Genomic DNA, 15,388 nt, shown 5'->3' on the forward strand with positions numbered 1-15,388 from the left:
TATGTGTTTTACCAGTGGGTTGTGTAAGAGGATTCAATTCAACACTACAGCTAAGTCAATGCCTAGTCTGGGATACTGAATGGAAACCCTTATTGATATATCTTTATGTCCAGTTCATGCATTCTGGATGACTACCCCTATATAACACCCCTCTCTTGGAATCCTCCTGACCCCACTGAGCCAAGAAGTAGTTCTGTTTTGCAAGTTAAAAGGTTTATTTGAGAATTTAAACAATATATATATATATCACACTTTATAATAAATGAATAATTGAATATCACACTTAATCTGATATGATAAAGATTAACAACAGAGAATCTGGCACTAGCACACTTCTTTATAATCACTAAGGAGTTGACATGAAATGGATAAGGTAGCACACTGGTAAATAGGGACAGAAGAATAATGTGGTAGAGAATGCTTTATAGGGTTCAAGGAAATGCAAGGTTGAATGAATGAAATGCAGTATAGAAAATAAACTGATATGGATTCACAAAAGACAAGGTAATCACTTTTCTCTGGCAATGCACCCCCCCCCTTGATGCAATGCAAGGATATGGAAGGAAAGCACACAGTTCTCAGAAATGCAATCAAATGTAATTCAGTTCACCCCAGCAGCTTAGACTACAGAAGTTTAAAACACAGGCCCAAAATGCTTTTATATGTGCTGGCAATGAAGTGATAATGTGCTAAACTGATTTTAATTCCCTCTGGAGGTTCAGGTTGAGGATTAGTTGGTTAAAATTAGTTCAGGCTTACTTTAGCAATGTTCTAGGAATGATTGGCAGGTTAAACGGATTTTTGGCAAATGAAAGCAAGGAAGGTGCGGTTTTCACACGTGGAGAAATTTGCAAATCGCGGCAAATTCGCGAGTGCGTTTTTCGCGATTGTGGCAAAAACATACGGAGTAGGAATGCGGTTCTAGGTTCGTTGAAAAGCCAAGATTCCCAGCTTTCAGAGGAAAGTCACTGCAAGTCTCTAAGACAAATGGTCACGGAGATATGAGCGATTAAATAAAGGTAGTTTTTCGGATTTGGAATGTTAAAAGTTCAAAGTGACAAATGACAGCTAGCAGCTAGAAATGACAGGTGACAGTTTTGCAAAATGACAAGGTACAACTTCTAGGAGACAGTTCTGGTTAGATTAAAATAGATTGAATTATATTATTTTAACTAAGAGATTGGTTCTGCACAGTTCTGCTAGGTACTCACAATATATTTAGAAATAGAATGGGCCTCGCCACGGATCTGGTCAGGTTTTATGGTCTCTGCGCACAGCGGTCTGGGTCAGCTCTCTGGTTCTGCGAACAGCGGTCTGGGTCAGCTCTGCTCTGCGAACAGCGGTCTGGGTCAGCTCTCTTTCTCTGGGTACAGCACTGCTTCTGGATCTTTCTGCACAGCTTTCTCTGGACCCAGCGCTGATATGCACGGCTCCTGGATGCAGCTATCGCTGTTAGGTTTGCTGGATGCTGAGGCCCACTGAGAAGAGTTCTCAGTTTGTGGGTTTACGCCCTTGCTTTGAGTTCTGAATCAAGTCCTTTGGAGTTTTAAAGTCTAAGTGTTGAATCTAGTATCTTCTGGATGTTGTGTGGTCCGGCAGAGCGCGTTGCAGCAAATGGAATTGAATGTCCCTATCTGTCCTGACTGTCTGCTTTTATGTGTTTTGAAGTGGGTGGAGAGGCTAAGCTTTCTAGGCCCAACCCCTTCAGAGTTCTGATAGGTTGGAGAATTCTTTGCGTTCTCACTGGAGAGCAGGATTGTGTGTCAGAATGATGTCATTTAATGGCTTGCAGAGAGGACACTCCCCTGTCAAAATGCACACAATCTATATTTGATCAAAAAGACATATTTGCACAGGTACACATTTGTTTAAAATTACATGCACCCATCACATATCACAGGAGGTATACCCTGTCCAAATCTGCTCTTCCTGGGGGCTTGCATTCAGAAATGGCAACATTTGCACTTTTTAACTGATTTTGCAATTTCGGACATTAACCCAAATTTACACACATGTGCGCAAGGAGTATGGACATTAATTGATGAAGTGTCAGATTATTAACATGCATACATTTTAAGTAATACCCTCTTAACTGCTAGCTTGCCCCCAGATCATACCATCGGTTCTAAAAACCTCTTAAAATGTGGGCAGAAAAATCACAAGAATTATGGTACCACTTATAAAATTTTCACAAGTCCGCTCTATGAATGATCCATTTTTTTAGAGTTATGTTCTGGCCCCAAAGGGGTGTGGTTTCCCCCCAGCACAAGGTTGAATTTCTAGTTTTTCCAGTTCTGCCAAGCCAGCTTGCTCTCACACGCAGTGCTCCTCCCCTTTCCTTCCAGGAGGAAGCTACATTTATGACTCCCACCAATAAAACATTTGCCTGAGTCAGGACAGGGCTTTGTTCAATTTCCTGCAGAGCCCAGGTAATTCAATCAGAGAAGTGTCATATCCCTTTTGGTGGGAACAGCAAAAGGCAGCTAGGCCTGGGAACTGCTGTGGATCCAGTTTCACTCCAATTGGGGGGAAGTTGTCAAGCAGAATCCAGTTCCTTAAGCCAGGCCCCAGCTAATGTCACTTTTAGTTACCCAGTTTTCTGCATTCAAATACAACTAACAATTTTTACATATGCAGCTAGAATGCTGATTCTAAGTTTAAAACTATGACATTTAAACAATTGCAACCTATGTGACACTCAAAGTAGGTCACTCATTTCTTTTAAACATTTAGATTTTTAGTGTCTTTCAGTCCAAATTTACTTAAACTGCTGAAATCCACAGCTCAGCCAGTCTTGTTATAAACCTTCAAGTCACTTCAGAATATAACTTTACATTGTATCCACCTCTCAGTAAGTCTTTCTTTGGCCTGCTTTGGGTTCATTTATTCAGTTTTACACAAAAAAGTCTGGTGGTTTTAAAACGCCGGCTTTCTGATAGTGGTGAGTACTGGTAATGCACCCATTTTTGGGATTTAAGAAAATGAATTCCCCACAATTCTAGGTTGCTTTTGGCAATCAGCATTGCCATTCCCAATGGTTTCAGGCTACTGTGTGGGTAGTCCAATGGTGGTTTTAGGCAGTGCTCTTCTGTGCCCATAACATCGGCAAAAATGGGTGGCAGCCTATTCTTCATGCATTTCCCTGGGCATTTTCTGGGAAGCTCTGGCCATCATGATGTTTTCAATGCCAGTACTGCACAGTTTTTGAGGTAGGGCTCGGATGCATGGGTAAAAACATCCCACAAGCCCCCCTCTTGCGATGGCCATTCTGTTTCACTGATGGGACTCGCAAGACCTGGGATGTTTCCTCATCTTCTTCCAATAGATGGCACAGTTCAGCATCTTTTCCTCCATCCGGTACTGATCGATCGGTTCTCCTCGCCGGTCCTGATGGGAATATTGGGCGGTACCCTGGGCCCCTTGCGTCTCTACTCCCGGTCTCCGGATCATCCTCCCAGTCTCTGGATCGTCCTCCTTGGCCAGTCTACAGGTTTTCTTTCTCCTAGGACGACAAAGGAAGAGCGGCAATACCTATTCATAGACATTTTTTCCCCCACCATTGATATAGTGGGGTGGCATATAAATTTATAGTCAAAACATATGAACATGCACATTTCTTTTTGCATTCAAAACGAAAACACCCACATTGAGAAACTCAGAATTTGATAGGCGATATGTAGGATATTTTAATTTAGAACTGAATTAATCTGAGACAGTACCCTCTAGGATTCCAGAGGATTCCTCCAGTTGTTGCAGAGTGTGCCTGGGATGGCAACACTTCAACTGGTTAATGTGGACCCACTTGTCTTCCCCCTCTGCCAAACCGCCTTTGGGGATGCGGATCTTGTAGGCCACAGGGGAGATCTTGTCTATAATCTCAAAGGGTCCCTTCCATGTAGGCAAGAATTTTCGCTGTTTTGCCTGGTTTCTTTCGAAGTTGTATAGATAGACCCAGTCCCCCACCTGATATTCCTTCCTGGAAGTTTTCAGGTCATAGTGGGTCTTCATGCTATCAGCTGATCTTTCTAGATTCCGCTGAGCATAAGCAAAAGCATGTTGAAGGTGTTTCCTTAAATTCTCCACATACTCATGAGTCGTGGAGGCATTTATCAGTGTCTGCTCTTGGGTCCTGTAGAGCAAATGCTGAGGAAGCACCATCTTGCGCCCAGTCATCAACTCAAATGGTGACATTTTGGTTGCAGATGAAGGGGTAGATCTGATGGCCATTAGGACCAGAGGTAATCGGATATCCCAACTTGGCCCAGAATCTGCCACAAACTTCTTTAATATGCTCACAATGGTTCGGTTATATCTCTCTACTGCCCCAGAAGAAGCTGGCCGGTAAGCAATATGCAACTTCCTTTTGAACCCCAGTATCGCCCACATCTTTGTCATTACTTCACTGGTGAAGTGGCTACCCCTGTCTGACTCAATCCTTTGAGGTAGACCAAAACGGGAAAACATGTGGTTTATCATCAGGGCAGCTGCAGTTTCTGCCTTGCAATTTGGGGCTGGGAGACATTCCACCCACTTGGTAAACAAGCATGTCACAGTCAACATGTACTTATTCCCCCTAGCAGAGCGAATCACGGGGCCTACAAAGTCGATTTGTAAATCTGACCATGGCAGTGTCATCCCCCGCTTTTGGAGAGGCGCGCGGTGCGTGAGGGATGATGGCTGAAATTGTGCACACACAAGACACCCCTTCAAGTATTGGTCGAGGTCCTGCCCCATGTGTGGCCAGTATGCAACCTCTCTTAAGATTTCCAATGTTGTGTGAAACCCCCTATGACCGGTGGTGGCCGCATCATGGGCGTGACTTAACATCAGGCTTCGGAATGAGGTAGGAACCACCCACTGATCGTGGCCAGCTTTGGGTTTCCTTACCAACAAACCGTCTTGGATTCGGAACATTTTTGGACATTTCATCAACACTCTTAGGTCCTCTTTCCCAATATAATCGGTATCCGCCAGGGGAAAGTTCTCAGGGTCCTCAAGGTGTTGGTAAAACTTACCAATAATTGGATCCCCCTTCTGAGCGGTAATCAAATCAGCATCAGGGGTCTCCTTACTCCATTGTGCAATTGAAAGGTCGTTGTGAGCATTTGTCTGGGACCTAGTGATAGCAGTGACCTGGATTTCCCCCAACAGGGACTCAATCTCAATTAGATCCGCTTGGATGGCCCCGGTTTTGGCCAGCTGATCAGCTAAGTAATTTCCAGTTTTGTCTGGTCCCTCTACTTTGGAATGACCCTTGATCTTCTTCCAATAGATGGTCATTCCTTTCGAGGTGACCAGATCATCAATGTTTTGGATCAACTTCCCATGTTTCAAGGGTTTGTTGTTAGCACATAACATGCCTCTGGTTTTCCAATTAACCAGGTGCTCCACGAACCCGTTCCGTACATAATCCGAATCTGTGATTATGACCAGTTCGTGGAGTTGATGCTGGACAGCAGTGAGGATGGCCTGATGCACAGCCATCAATTCTGCTACCTGACTACTTCGGGAACCAATTTTGTATCCAGCGGAGGGTTCTGGGGACTCATTCACCCATGCATTCCCTACGCCGGCCACCAGTTCTTTCTCCCCGTTGTTGTCAACATGGTAAGAGCATCCATCCACATAGACAGTGGGCATTCCCTCACACTTGTCCTCTTCAAAGACTTTGTGGGGGGTATTAAGGTATGCCTCCATGTTGTCCTTTATTTTTAGACTTTCGTCCTCGAGACAGTTTTCTCTGGCACAATCATGCAAGTCAGCCAGACCTTGCGCGAGGGGACTCTTCTTGTTTTGGCCATATCGGACCTCCACAGGAAAGCCTTGCATTGACAGAATCCAGGAAGTAATTCGGGAATTACTCACATTTCCGGCCCGGATTCTGTCACTTTGGAGATATTGCAGAGGCTGGTGTGGAGTCTCCACTATGATGTGTTCCCCCTGGATAAACGGGCGGTAATTCTTCAATGCCCACACTGTTGCCAGGAGTGCCTTCTCACAATCGTTGAATTTTTCCTCCACAGAGGATAAAGTTTTGCTCGCATAAGAGATTACTTTATTGACCTTGTCATGCTTTTGGTATAATACTGCCGTCAAGCACGTATTAGAGAACCCCGTCTCCAGGAAGAACTCCTTGTTTCTGACAGGGTAAGCTAGGCAAGGCGCTTTTGAGAGGCTTCTTTTGAGTTGTTTTACTGCCTCGGCTTGTTCTGGACCCCATTCCCACTTGACCCCACCCTTCAGGAGATGAATCAGGGGTCTGGTGATCTCTGCGTAGCCCTCAATGAACTTTCTGCTGTAATTAGTCAGTCCAAGGAGGCTCCTTAATTCCCGCAGAGTTGTGGGGTCTTTCAGTTTCTGAAGTGCTTCCACTTTCTTTTCCTGGGGACAGAGACCCTGAGGAGTAATCTCATGCCCCAAGAAATTAACACGGGTTCTACACCACTGTGCTTTCTGAAAGGAAAGTTTTGCTCCGGCGGCCCTCAACTGCGTCAGAACATAACGGATCTCCGCTATGTGTTCCTCCACAGATGAACTTTTGATAAGGACATCATCTACATAAGCCAGGTTACCCCACGCACCCAGGTCGGGCATGGCCTTATGTAGGAAAATATTGAACTCATTACCGGAGTTAAGGTATCCGAAGGGAGTCCGGGTCCATGTGTACTGCTGGCCCCCAAAGGTAAAAGCCAGTTTGTATTGGTCCTCCCTGCTGACAGGCACAGTCCAGTATCCATTGGTCAGGTCTATTGCAGTGAATACCTGTGACCCCTGAATCTGGGCCAGCCCTTGGTCAATGTAGGGAAGAGGCCATCGGGAAGTATGGACCCGTTTGTTGAGCTCCCTGAGGTCGGCGCAGAGTCTCCACTGGCCGTTTGGCTTCAATATTCCCAGCACCGGATTATTGAAGGTGCTGTGGACTGGACGGATTATTCCCCGGGACTCAAGGTTCTTAATTATTTCAGTAAGGGACTCCATTGATGCGAGAGGCAAGCGATATTGCTTCACAAACACTGGAGTCATGCCAGAGTCCGTGGGGATTGTTGTTGTGTGGATGTCGGTGCGGCCACAGTCATATGAGTCTACCGCAAAGAGATCTTGGAAATCCAAGAAAACTTGTTTCAACTTTTGCTTCTGTTCCAGAGTCGCACAGGCATCAGCTAGGTTGACTCTCTCTTCCACCATCTGCCTGTAGCCTGGAAAGACTTCTGGTTTGGCTATCTCAGCGGCCTCCTCCAGCTGGGTGGAGAAGTCCCTGGTCAGAGTGCTGATTTGGACTGGAGGCTTCAGGTGGGAAAGGCAGCCCTCATGGACCTGGAAAATCACCTCATCCCTCCGGAAGTCACAAGTCACATCTTCCTTACCATAAGGGCAAGAAGTGTACACCAGGAAGTTCCCCCCATGCCGGGTAACAATCCTGTCTGGTGTTGTATTGTCATCACTGTCACTGTCAAAACAGTCCTTGGGTATTGGCCCTAACAGTTCATTACCTAAATCAATGGAAAAATGTCGGTCATCAACCGCCATTCCAATAATGGTGCCTGCGGCTAGAGTAATACTCTTTAAGTCGCTGTTATCCACCTCTATTAGAATGGTGTAATGTTCTATGTTGACTAATGGTGTTGGGTTTACCCCTAACCCTTGCTGTTGGAGGGAAGCGTTTAGATGTATGTAAGCATCAGGGTTTTTCAAATGTTGTCCTCTTTTAGCTTTCACTTCCAGAGAGAATTGTCGGGTCCTTTCTGGGATGGTGACTTCCTCTTTGATCTGAATTTCAACTGCATAAGGTAGCAATTGAGCTGACCTAAATGCTTTTTCTGGATCATCAAAGCCCATGGGATTATCCGCTAATCGAGACCAAGCTTTGAAGTTTATTAGGTCCAAACTAATGGCAAAGCGATTGAGAATGTCACTGCCTAAGTAAAAGGCGGCAGTGACGTCTCGCACGACCCAACAATTATGGACTATGCTCTTGTTGCCAATGGAGATTTTGAGCATACACCTGCTTGGCAGGAGATGTTTGGAATTGGGTGCTTCCAGGTCCATTTCCCATTTGTCTATCAGTTTGAATGTGGGAATGGCTGGATCTTTTGGGAGTTGGCGGAACATGGCTTCGCTGATGAATCTCTTACCATTGTTCACGCACACTCGGGCGAGAACAGAGTCCTTCCCATCATTTAACTGAACAGGGATGAACAACTGCTCTCCAATTTGCTGAATATCAGCCAGGCTCTGAGCTGATTTCACATCTTTCTGGACTATAGGAGTGGGAGTTTCTGATTGTGGATTAGTATAGAATTTCAGAGTGTTTCCTTCCAGCGTGGAATACCACTTTAGACTGGAAGGAAGGTTGATTTTCAGAAATAGAGAGGACTCCCCATCACCAGTCCTACTGCTATTACTGTCACGTCTGGAATTTGGTTGTTTTGGAAGTGAAATTCTACTTGGTCAGATTTTTGTTCAACCATGTGGCAGGTGCCGTTTAAACTAACATGGTTGACACTCTGTTTTAATTTTATTGGTCGGCTAGTCTGGGTCCAGAGGACCTTGTTTACGCAATCTATTAAGGGTGACAACCTCCTCAGGAGGTCATTCCCCAGTAAACAAGGGGTGCCCTCTGGAGTCACTACTATGACCGGGTGTTTCACCTTGTGTCGCCCGATCTTAATGTCCAAGTCTGCAGTCCCCTCAACGGGAATTTCCTTCCCGTCAAAGTTCTGCAGTTGTCCAGGAAGAGAGGTGAGAGGAATTTGGTAATTCTCTCCCCTTCCTACATTCAGTTTGTCAAAGGCCCTTCTGGACAGAAGGGTAGCTTGAGATCCAGTGTCCACCAGTGCCAAAATTGTACCCTGCCCCTGTACTTGTACCGGGGCATAGTATCTTCCCTCCTTCTCCTCAAGGGGGCACAGATAATGCACATTTTTGGACAACTGGTGGGCTAACTTTCTGGTTTTGGACATCGCTAGCGAAGAGATTTGGGCAGAATTCTGTGGAGAGCCTTGGGAATCTGAAAGAAAAAGTTGGCAACTGGAGATCAGAGCCATTGTGGGTTCCCCTGGTTCCGGTTCTGGGCCGCCTCCCCCTTTTTGGAGGCAGTCACCAGGATGGGTTTGAACCAGGGGATTTTCTTGCCGTTGGTTCTGGGATGAGATGGTGGGCGGCGGTAGCTCAGTCTCCCCATCTCCCCAGTCTGGATTTGCATCCCCAGGGACCCATTTTTCTTTGGGAGGAGTTCCCCCCTCTCTGAAGGAGAAGATCCTTTTCCCAGGATCCTCTGAGGATCCCTCTCCCTCAAATTGGAAGACCTGTACCTCCTCCTCAAACTGAGTCTGTTTGGGTCTTTTGTTTCTCCTACCCCCCCTCTGCTCCTTAGGAGGCAGACTTTCAGGGGCAAGAGATTTTGTTTCCGGTTCCTGGTTTTCCAGGGGCTGTTTACAAGTTGGAAAGGAAGCTTCCTCCCAGGCTTTACACCCCCCTTCCCCTTGTGCCTCCTCCCTGGGAACCGGTGTGTTATCGGGGTGCTGCCCCCATCATTGTTCTGGAGCACCAGGTCCAGAGTTTGGGGCATTCTGTGTCGGCATGCCCATCTGAGGGTTCTGCTGAGCCCTTAGCACGCGACCCACCTCCTGTGCCATGCCTGGCGCTCTAACTGGGAAACCCGCTCAGGCTGATACAGGGCCCTGTTTTCTCCCCTGGGCTGATCCCGGGAAGGGTAGCTATCCCTTCTCTGATAATACCCCGGATTGGGAAGATTTGGATACCCCTCCACCCTTGGCCTCCCCTCTCCCGGATTAGGTTGTCTGGGCTCAGGGAATTGGGGAAAGAAGGATGGATGATTTTGGGGTTGGAAGTTGGGTGGATACCTGGGGAAAAAGTTCTGCCCTGGATTTGGAGAATTTCTGCCCTCCGGTGGGAAGTTAGGAGGGAAGTTCTCTGGGTTAGGTGCTTGGCTGGATCCCCCCCTTGGGCTGGAGGAGTCCACACATAACCCAGGATGGGTTGATTTCCCTTGTAACGGGGACTTACATAATCAGGAGAGCGAGGGACCCCATTTGTGGGGCTGCCTCCTTGGCTCCCTGTCTGTGACTGGCCCGAGGACCTTCTTGGCCTAGCATTATTAGGTGCAGGTAGGTTTTTAGGCCCCCCCATCTCCAAATCTCAAACGGGGTGACCTTTACCTCTGCCACCTTGGCAGCAGCAGGGGTGTTGTTGGCTTTGGGGTTTTTGGGCGCATTATTTTTATTTTCTATTGGCTTCTGCACCTCATAGATCCGGGTCGCCTGTTCAATGACCCAGTCTAAAGATCTTTTCTCGTGAAAATCCCTCACGAGCTGGGTCATTATGTATTTGGGCAAGGCATGGAAAAACGTATTAATACATTCTCTGCTATCCGTGCACACCCTTCTTGTGGTCTGTGCAAAAGCACGCTTTAACTCCTGCACAAATTCTTGTGGGGCCTGATCCTCCCCACATTGTAAATTGTAGGCTGCCTTGCGAGCCTCTTGAGGATTTCTATGAGTAGAAAAATGTTTCAAGATGGCCGCCTTATAGGTGGACCATCTTAAATGATTTTGGTCCTCCAGCCCCGCAAAGAAACTGGAGTATTCCGGGGAGAAGGTCCACTTTACATATTGAATACAGCTTTGGCTGTCCTTCAAATGGAAAGTCTCCATCATTTGCTCAAACAACTCTAAGTGCTCCCAAACAGAATACTTGGCGTTCTTATGATAAGGCGTGATGACGCTCCTGATTGCCTTAATCTGCTTTAAGGGGTCCTTAAGCAAGGCCCTTTTCGTCTTATTGGCCCTTTTGGTCCGGGTAACCCTTGTCCATTCGTCCTCTGACTCAGAGGCACTGCTCCCAGAGGTTCCTGTCTGCTCTTCCAGGTTTTCCCGGATTCTGCGAGCCTGGGAGTGGCTGGCAGAATGTGGGGACCTGGTCTCCTGTGTCCTGCGCCGTTCAGAGGAGTCTTCAGATTCCTCCTTGCTGCCAGGAATTGATTGGTACCCCCCCACTGACCTAACTAGGCAGAGGTTTTCAGGATGCCCTTAATGGGCCTACTCTCCTGGGGTTCCCCATCAAATTGCACTGTGCTCGGGTGCCCATACCCGGATGCCCGCCCCTCCATTCCTGGGTGGTACTGGCCTATGAGCCCCATGCTTCTGGCTGGATAGTAATCTGCCATCCCTGTGGCCCTGTGCTCATGTGCACCAGGGGACATGGGGGTGGCAGAGTCCAGGGACTGAGAGAGATAAAGGCCTCTGGTACTAGGGCTCCTGGGGTTATGCTCAGGAGTTTCTATTTCCCAGCGAACCTCATCTCTATCCGCCCCTGCTCCCTGTTGCAATGCAAGAGCCTGCGCCTTCAGTTCCTCAGTTAAGGCCTTACTAGACTCTATCAGTCTCTCCTGCATCGCTACCTGTTGTTGGAGTCTATCATTGTGCTGGCAGAGAGCCTCATTCTCTCTCTGTGCCTCCTGATTGGTCCTGGAGCACTGGGCCAGTCTTTGCTGCAGCAGGGTTACCTCCTGAGCTGTGTCCCTATTGGCCTGCTCCTTTCTTGCTAGAGCATCCTCCACCCTCCTGGTGTGCTCTAATAAGTTCTGGTGTTCTTTTTGGAGGTCACCCAGTCCCTGGTGGGCCAGGTGATTTTCTTCCATTTTTCTTTTTAAGTGGCAGACTTCCTGGCCTAAGGTGTCCCTTTCCTGACTAAGAGTCTGCATCTGTACCGTCAGGTCGTCCCTTTGCCTTTGGAAGGCACCAGCTTTCTGGCGCTCCTGATCAAACTCTGCCTGGGTATCCAGGTCTTTCAGAATCAGTTTATTGCTCTCTGCCTTCTCCCTATCTAGGTGGCTTTGCAGGGTGACTACCTGCTCAGCACATACCCTATTGAAGTCTAACTGTTGCTCCAGCTTTTTCTGGTTCTGCAGTAGGGAGTCCAAACCTTCTTGGTACTCCTTCTGCAAGGCCAGAAATCTGGTATCCTGGTCAGCCTTTTCCTGTTGCAGGATGTCCATATCCTTCTTTATTTTAATGATGTGCTGTCTACTCTCATTTTCTGACTCCTGGCTCCCCTGCAGCCTCTGCTCAGAAGAGACCAGGTCAGATTGGACCTTCTCTAACGCCATCTGTCGCTTATTCGCCAGATCTTGGCTTTCAGTACATTTATCCTGCATGTCTCCCATATATAGGTACAGGTACGCCGCTATCCTAACCATCTTGTCTTGTTCATCCTTAGCTTTAGGAGCCATGTATAGTTCACTCAGGGCCACATGTAAGGGACCCTGATCTCTCCATATATCTGACCCTGTTTCCGTGACCTGTTGCGTGATGGCCTGCAACCAGACCATGCGGTCCTGGTGAGTCCACTCACCTCTCACAAATAACTTATGTAAGAAGTGCTCTCTGGCTATTTTCATGTCTACTAAGGTCGTCATTCTAGAGATTGGTCTCTGTCCTGACTTACAGAAGTTTGTATTTTATTTTTGCAAAACAGACCTTTTCCTTAGAGCGTTCCTTTGAGGAGTGCTTTACAGCGTAACACAGCGTGGTGATCCAACCGGATATGTGTATCTGGTCAGCTGGCACACTGTATTAATCTGCACAAGTGATAGATCTAACCCAAACGTCCGGCCCGAGCCCCCAATTTGTAAGAGGATTCAATTCAACACTACAGCTAAGTCAATGCCTAGTCTGGGATACTGAATGGAAACCCTTATTGATATATCTTTATGTCCAGTTCATGCGTTCTCTCTGACTACCCCTATATAACACCCCTCTCTTGGAATCCTCCTGACCCCACTGAGCCAAGAAGTAGTTCTGTTTTGCAAGTTAAAAGGTTTATTTGAGAATTTAAACAATATATATATATATTACACTTTATAATAAATTAATAATTGAATATCACACTTAATCTGATATGATAAAGATTAACAACGGAGAATCTGGCACTAGCACACTTCTTTATAATCACTAAGGAGTTGACATGAAATGGATAAGGTAGCACACTGGTAAATAGGGACAGAAGAATAATGTGGTAGAGAATGCTTTATAGGGTTCAAGGAAATGCAAGGTTGAATGAATGAAATGCAGTATAGAAAATAAACTGATATGGTTTCACAAAAGACAAGGTAATCACTTTCTCTGGCAATGCACTCCCCCCCTTGATGCAATGCAAGGAAATGGAAGGAAAGCACACAGTTCTCAGAAATGCAATCAAATGTAATTCAGTTCACCCCAGCAGCTTAGACTACAGAAGTTTAAAACACAGGCCCAAAATGCTTTTATATGTGCTGGCAATGAAGTGAAAATGTGCTAAACTGATTTTAATTCCCTCTGGAGGTTCAGGTTGAGGATTAGTTGGTTTAAATTAGTTCAGGCTTACTTTAGCAATGTTCTAGGAATGATTGGCAGGTTAAACGGATTTTTGGCAAATGAAAGCAAGGAAGCTGCGGTTTTCACACGTGGAGAAATTTGCAAATCGCGGCAAATTCGCGAGTGCATTTTTCGCGATTGCGGCAAAAACATACGGAGTAGGTTCGTTGAAAAGCCAAGATTCCCAGCTTTCAGAGGAAAGTCACTGCAAGTCTCTAAGACAAACGGTCACAGAGATATGAGCAATTAAATAAAGGTAGTTTTTCGGATTTGGATTGTTAAAAGTTCAAAGTGACAAATGACAGCTAGCAGCTAGAAATGACAGGTGACAGTTTTGCAAAATGACAAGGTACAACTTCTAGGAGACAGTTCTGGTTAGATTAAAATAGATTGAATTATATTATTTTAACTAAGAGATTGGTTCTGCACAGTTCTGCTAGGTACTCACAATATATTTAGAAATAGAATGGGCCTCGCCACGGATCTGGTCAGGTTTTATTCACTCGCCACGGACGGTCTCTGCGCACAGCAGTCTGGGTCAGGTTTAGGCCCTTGCTTTGAGTTCTGAATCAAGTCCTTTGGAGTTTTAAAGTCTAAGTGTTGAATCTAGTATCTTCTGGATGTTGTGTGGTCCGGCAGAGCGCGTTGCAGCAAATGGAATTGAATGTCCCTATCTGTCCTGACTGTCTGCTTTTATGTGTTTTGAAGTGGGTGGAGAGGCTAAGCTTTCTAGGCCCAACCCCTTCAGAGTTCTGATAGGTTGGAGAATTCTTTGCGTTCTCACTGGAGAGCAGGGTTGTGTGTCAGAATGATGTCATTTAATGGCTTGCAGAGAGGACACTCCCCTGTCAAATTGCACACAATCTATATTTGATCAAAAAGACATATTTGCACAGGTACACATTTGTTTAAAATTACATGCACCCATCACATATCACAGGAGGTATACCCTGTCCAAATCTGCTCTTCCTGGGGGCTTGCATTCAGAAATGGCAACATTTGCACTTTTTAACTGATTTTGCAATTTCGGACATTAACCCAAATTTACACACATGTGCGCAAGGAGTATGGACATTAATTGATGAAGTGTCAGATTTTTAACATGCATACATTTTAAGTAATGCCCTCTTAACTGCTAGCTTGCCCCCAGATCATACCATCGGTTCTAAAAACCTCTTAAAATGTGGGCAGAAAAATCACAAGAATTATGGTACCACTTATAACATTTTCACAAGTCCGCTCTATGAATGATCCATCTTTTTAGAGTTATGTTCTGGCCCCAAAGGGGTGTGGTTGCCCCCCAGCACAAGGTTGAATTTCTGGTTTTTCCAGTTCTGCCAAGCCAGCTTGCTCTCACAGGCAGTGCTCCTCCCCTTTCCTTCCAGGAGGAAGCTACATTTACGACTCCCACCAATAAAACATTTGCCTGAGTCAGGACAGGGCTTTGTTCAATTTCCTGCAGAGCCCAGGTAATTCAATCAGAGAAGTGTCATATCCCTTTTGGTGGGAACAGCAAAAGGCAGCTAGGCCTGGGAACTGCTGTGGATCCAGTTTCACTCCAATTGGGGGGAAGTTGTCAAGCAGAATCCGGTCCCTAAAGGATAGTTCCGGGACTTTTTTTTTATTGTCCCTACGGGTCGGCCATGTGTTTGTAAGCATAAATCGGTAGATCGTAGGAAACTTTCCTATGGACCTTACCCGACTTTTCGCCCATTATCGCACTCGAAATCAGCCTCCATTTTGTGATAATCCTATCATTCCGCCGCATCGACCTGGCTCACCTGCCTTTGCGGCACTAAATCAAATCCCCCGCCTTGAAACAGACTTTATCAAAACATTCATATTCCCCGCCTCTATCCGTGACGTGACTGAGCTGCGTAGGCAAACGCGCCCAGGCGTCTTCTACGCGACTCCACACAGACCCCGGAAATCAACACAGATCAGCTCACAATACAGCGCACCACAATTCGGAATATGAAACTGTACTTTGAAATCAAACCGCAGGATTGTAAATG

This window comes from Ambystoma mexicanum, chromosome 12 (assembly GCF_040938575.1).
Source record: "Ambystoma mexicanum isolate Mex_15411 chromosome 12, UKY_AmexF1_1, whole genome shotgun sequence".
Lineage (NCBI taxonomy): Eukaryota > Metazoa > Chordata > Amphibia > Caudata > Ambystomatidae > Ambystoma > Ambystoma mexicanum.